At 39.1% G+C, this 6,369-nt stretch overlaps 1 long non-coding RNA gene across 1 annotated transcript; it reads left to right on the top strand.

The window, feature by feature from the left end:
* Positions 1-5,124: 5,124 nt before the first annotated feature.
* LOC123758549 (uncharacterized) lies at positions 5,125-5,991 on the top strand. Its single transcript, XR_006772898.2, has 2 exons — positions 5,125-5,421; positions 5,853-5,991. It is a non-coding gene; the product is annotated as an uncharacterized lncRNA (long non-coding RNA).
* Positions 5,992-6,369: the final 378 nt, after the last annotated feature.

The raw sequence follows: 6,369 nt of genomic DNA, 5'->3' as shown, positions 1-6,369 counted from the left end.
AGAGAATAGAATGTATACCGATGGTTATATGCTTATTGTATATATCCAATTTATATCCATTGTTTCGTGTTTTATCTTTTGTTTCCTGTCACCTCACCCAAAAACATTTTTATCCCATCAGCTAACCCAAAAATAAATATAAGCACGATCTGAGTATATATAAAATGTCTTTGAAAATGTGAGAAGTGTTCTTACGAAATGCTTCTAGGCGTCAGACCATAACTAAAAAAGTGAAAATGAACTTTGGAGAGTTAATTTTTCATCTACCCCAGTCCTCTGTCCTATTCCGTGAGGTCTACTATCAAATTCATCTATCTGGGTCCTCAAAATCAGGTTAGGTACTCCATGCAAACCCTCCAATCTGCTGCATCTGAAGTTCTCCTCGAATGTTATCTTGAGATCATTTCGGGGCTTAGCGTCCCCTCGGCCCGGTCCTCGACCAAGTCTCCTTTTTGTTACACACCCCCAGGAAGCAGCCCGTAGCAGCTGTTTAACTCCCAGGTACCTATTTACTGCTCGGTAACAGGGGCTTCAGGGTGAAAAAGTCATTTGCCCATTTGTCTCCGCCTCCGCCGGGACCTCAGGACTACGAATCCGAAGCGCTGTCAACTCAGTTGTCAGGCGTCCATGAATGAAGCTCTCTCACACGTCTTCACACAAAAGGCGTGTAGCTCTCTATACTACTTGAAGATTCACTATGTCCATGGATTTCCATTCCACACTGAAAGGCATCTTTCACTTTGCAGTTCATCTCCCACTATGAGTTTCAGCTTTCCCTTGGAGTTCAGCATACACACCTCCTCTGGCACGAAGTTACTTCACTAACTTCTCTCACACAAACCTGCAAATCCATCACCATGCCAATATAAAGGGTTTTCCTGACCTAAATAAATGTCTTCACGGCAAATGAACTCCTCCACCCAAGATCCTTTCAAACACTACGGCACCGCCGCGATGGGTCCTCCCTCATCCCGGGTGGGTTCAAGCTGGAAACATGTTTTGACGCGTCGCTGGAGGCCGCCGCTCCTGTTGCGACGCTGGAGGGCTCCCCCCCCCTTCCCTCAGTCATCCACTGGCCTCCCTTAAGAGAAGACGTTCCACTCCTCCCTCGAGCATGTCCACTCAACTCTAACTCCTTATACTTGCTAACTGGCTCAATAAATTTCCACCCTATATATACATATGCTGGGTACACGATCAAACACTGGTAGCTAATCTAACCAACGATAAAACAGGCTTTCTGCAGGGATTTATGACGTAGGGGCGCTCGTGTCCTGGAGCTCACACAGGCCGCTCACAAAAATCACTATAGGACTGCTTCACAAGGCTTCTAGTCCTGACTTGAGTACACAGAGTCGCCCAGCAGGCTCCACAACAGAAACGCCTGCTTACTTCCTTCCTCTTGAAGGAGCACACACAATTAGAGTTCCACAAAGGCGCGACCATCGCACACTTCCAGGTCGCCTCTAATTTAACAAAATCTCAGAGAAATGTTGTACTAAGTCCCCAACAGCTTCCTCACCCTTGCAAACACGCAGCCATCGCTCCACCAATAACATAGGGAACTGTATTTTTCCACCTCCCAGGAAATCAACAAAGTACAATCACCTCTGACGACTACTGTTGCTAAAGTGAGGTCACGACGTCCTGATAGCGTTACATCATGTCACTAAAGTATCGACATCTCATTTCATGTAGCTTATTTAAATGCTCGTCCTCTGCTCATCTTTTTTAAATTATTCACTGACGTTTATTACATATATAATATATATAGTTTTCTCTCTCTTTCTCTCTCTCTCTCTCTCTCTCTCTCTCTCTCTCTCTCTCTCTCTCTCTCTCTCTCTCTCTCTCTCTCTCTCTCTCTCTCTCTCTCTCTCTCTCTCTCTCTCTCTCTCTCTCTCTCTCTCTCTCTCTATATATATATATATATATAGTTTACAGTTATATATATAACTGAAAACTCACACCCCAGAAGTGACTCGAACCCATACCGCTAGGAGCAACGCCACTAGTGTGTACAGGACACCTTAATCCACTCGACCATCACGACCGGTCATAATGAGGTGATAGCCGAAGCTATTTGAAACACCCCCCCCCCCACCCCACCCCCGCCGGCACTCGGATGATAATCTTGGGCATAGTATTTTATCAAATCACCTCATTCTTTGGGGCACACGTGAGGAACACAAATGAGAACAAGCCTGAATGGTCCCCAGGACTATATGCAACTGAAAACTCACACCCCAGAAGTGACTCGAACCCACACAGCCAGGAGCAACGCAACTGGCGTCCTGTACATACCAATTGTCTTTTACATACATACCTTCTGGGGTGTGAGTTTTCAGTTGCATATAGTCCTGTGGACCATTCAGGCTTGTTCGCATTTGTGTTCCTCACGTGTGCCCCAAAGAATGAGGTGAATTGATAAACTACTATGCCCAAGTTCACCATCAGAGTACCAGCGGGCTGATGGGCTAAATAGCCTCAGCTACCATCAGTTTTTGTCTGGTCGTGATGGTCAAGTGGAATAATGTGTCCTGTATATACCAGTTGCGTTGCTCCTGGCAGTATGGGTTCGAGTCACTTCTGGGATGTGAGTTTTCAGTTATATATATATATATATATATATATATATATATATATATATATATATATATATATATATATATATATATATATATATATATATATATATATATATATATATATATGTATATCACGAAAATAAACACGTGATTAAGAATGTGACAATGTCAGACCACGGAGGAAAATGAAACAGGAATTTCCTTAAGTACTTTCGTATATTAAATACATCTTCAGAAGGATTACATCTTCCTTCTGAAGATGTATTTAATATACGAAAGTACTTAAGGGAATTCCTGTTTCATTTTCCTCCGTGGTCTGACATTGTCACATTCTTAATCACGTGTTTATTTTCGTGATATACACACACACACACACACACACACACACACATATATATATATATATATATATATTTGCACATCTTTCCTCTGATCTCTCACATTCGGTCCAGAAGGCAAAATAACACCCCTGAAAGTGAGACTCATTCCACCCAGGCTACATGTGGTCATAACAATCAACACAAGACAGAACACGAAACAATGGGTATAAATTAGATAAGTTCATATTTAGGAAAGACCTGGGTAAGTACTGGTTTGGTATCAGGGTTGTTGATTTGTGGAGTTAATTACCGCGTACCATGGTAGAGGTTGGGGTCCCTTGATTGTTTCAAGCGTGGGGTTTGACATGTATATGAATGGGATTGGGTGGTTGTAAATGGGAGCTGCCTTGTGTGGGCCAACAGGCCCTCTGCAGTTACCTTTATTTGTATATTCTTATGTTCTTAAGACTTTCGCGAGCCGTTTCCATTTTCTACTACGACAATTTTTGGCCTTAAGTAACGCATATGAGCGAAAAGCGACGTTCTATGTAAGAGGACACGTTTATCCATGACGTTCATTACTCTTTTTTGCGTGAACAGTTTATTTTTCTAATTTCACCCAAAAATAAAAAATAAACTTTTATTTGAAAGGTTACAGAAGCAGTAGTTACAATAGTTTTTGCATATAAAACAGGAATATTAATACCAGTAACAGTAGTAGAAGTGCTGGTAGTCACAGTGGTATTTATCAAACTTTACAAATTAAATAACACATTAATTAAATATTACAGAAATTCATCTAAATTAAAATATTCTTTGTTTTTTCCGAAGTGGTAATAGATGTAATGGTAGCTGTAATTGTAGTGACGTTAGCCTTAGTAATATTAGTTGTAGCACTGACGACAACATGTACGCATTACCAGGGTTATCTCTTCCAGTAACTTCAATATCAGTACGAGGCCTGGCAAATTTCCCGCTAGTTAATCAATACGAGGGCTGGCAAATTTCCCGCCAGTTAATCAATAACATCGTATTTTTTCTGTAATAATCATGAAAAAATCCATGAAGTCATATGGCAAGATAGTCACAACACATTGACAGAAACATTTCCAAAGAATTCAACAATTGATATATAATGAGTAGCAACCTAAAGATTAACAAAACGTGCTAATTTGAAGATTAAACTGGAATTTTCTGAACGGAGAATTCTATAGAGCATTAAGCAAGTAGAGTTTTTAAAAGGGCTATCGTGATAGGCTATGAGAATCTCTGAGGAATAAGACGCTGCAAAACTCTGCCTACGGATTGTTATTTAATTTTGATTGTCATCGACAGCAGTGTTCACAATATCTGAAATAATGGAAATTTGCCACCCATTTTTGTATTTTAAAATCTTAAATATAATCAAAATAATTAAATGTAAGTAATTGAAAAGTGAGGATTCGTGGTGTTGCATTTTTGGATGAAGATTTTTCAAATTTAAAAATATAATTTGTGCTCAAATCGTGACTTCGTCAGTTTCTATCGAATTTCGATGAAATATTCAAATAATGCACTGCGGACAACGCCCTACAAAGCAAAATTAAGTTTTTTTCTTAATAAATTTATTTAATTCTTTTAATTTTATATAATTTTTAAAAAGATTAAAATTATAAGGACAATTAGTAAAGGCAAGTAGGATAGATTTTTAAGGGTAGTCCCCAAGCTTTGTGGATATGAAGAAAGCATACTTCACCAGGAATAATGAAGACGAAATGAAAGTTGAACAAGTTTTATAATGATGAAATGTTTCTAAATTGTGGGAAGAAGTTTCTTCATGTAAGTGAAGATATATCGAATAAATCCGCCCATCCGCCTTAAATGACAGTTCTTATAGTAATTATTTGCAGGAAAGTACCAATATGTAGTGATGGTCCACCAGTAAAGCACTTTTTGTATAATTAATTTTATACAGTCCGGAAAAAATACAGTAAAAGAAATAAACTTAAATATTCCTAGGCTAGTATAGCACATATTTAAACTATAGTTGTCTTAGAGAGTGTGTATTAGGCCTAGATTTTTTTGTGGTTATGAAGCTAAGGGCTGGAGGAGGAAAGAAATGTCATGATAACGGGCAATTATGGTCAATCCAATGGAAATTAAAATTTTTACCAAATTTGTATCAACAATAAGTAATAAATTAAAAGAATTGCTTCCTTGTATTTGCTTGGTCCAAATAGGATCTCCAGCCGTGTAACAACTGCGTCTCTGTGATAAGGGAGGGAGTATAAGTGTTGGCTCCAAAGCAGCAGTTGATACAGTTGACTCTCGTATCCAAAGTCAACTAGGTTCAGCACCACAGCCCTCCTCGACCAGGCCGCACAATACATCTGCACCAATCCCAGAGCACGACCCACGACAACGCAGGTGCAGCAGGAGAGACCACTGGACGAGAAGGCAACCGAACAGCATCTTCAGTATGACCAAGCGGTTGCTGGTGGTGTCGCTCTCGGCAAGAATGCCTGCATACGTAATTGGTTCATATTATATAAACTTTTTACTGGTATTTTTTGGGGGGGAGGGGGAGAGCTAAGAATTCCTCTACATCTGTATAAGGGGGAACACTTGTGTCTATCCACTATATGTTTGTGGGATATGAGGGAGGGAGTTGTAGATATGGTAAATGGAGGGTTTTCATGATAGTGACTTTGTGAAACACTCACAGACCAACCGTATCTGTTTTTCTTTAGAGAGTTTATAAGTATTACATTGATCACGTTTAGATGTATATGACACCTACATAAACCTGCTCCTAATGTTAAACACCAGCATACTGTAACACCTGTAATGGTTGAGAAGGCTGTAAGAAAGCTAAAAATGGGAGTTATGATAGTCCTCTTAACATATACTCTGACAACTTTAAACATGGAATACCGAAACTATATATCTATCTATCTGTGTCTTACAGATTTTCTCTCCAATGGTACATCGTCATCCGTAATACACACATCTGAACGAGTTACCATTCCAAGGAAGGGCTGAGCTTCTATGTCTTCCTCTGATAATTTTGTACCTATTACCCTAAATACATTAGTCTGAGTATTTGATTATACTCTTTGATTTTCTACCTGACAAACTAGACTCCTCTGACATGCAGTTTGCATATAAAATTGGTTACTCAACAACGTTTTGTAATTTCGTGCAGTCGAAAGCATTCAGTACAAAACCCACATGGCAGCTCTGTTCTCTCTCTTTTTCTTGATGCTTCAAAACTTTTCGAAAAGTTGAACTCACTCTATTTTCTTTAATTACTTTGCTGAAAAGTAAGTCCTGCCATCGTTAGATATTTATACATTTTTTATCAGAATTGCAAATTAGCTGTAAAAAATTTTCTTCCATAAATTGGATCAAACAAGGTGTTGCTAGTCCTTTATTATTTGCTGTCTATCTTGATCCATTGTTGAAAGAGTTAAGAGTCACTAGTG

This window comes from Procambarus clarkii, chromosome 11, assembly GCF_040958095.1.
Source record: "Procambarus clarkii isolate CNS0578487 chromosome 11, FALCON_Pclarkii_2.0, whole genome shotgun sequence".
NCBI classification, from domain to species: Eukaryota; Metazoa; Arthropoda; class Malacostraca; order Decapoda; family Cambaridae; genus Procambarus; species Procambarus clarkii.
Note: the sequence above shows the minus strand (reverse complement) of the source record. Positions and strands in the feature narration are given on the sequence as shown.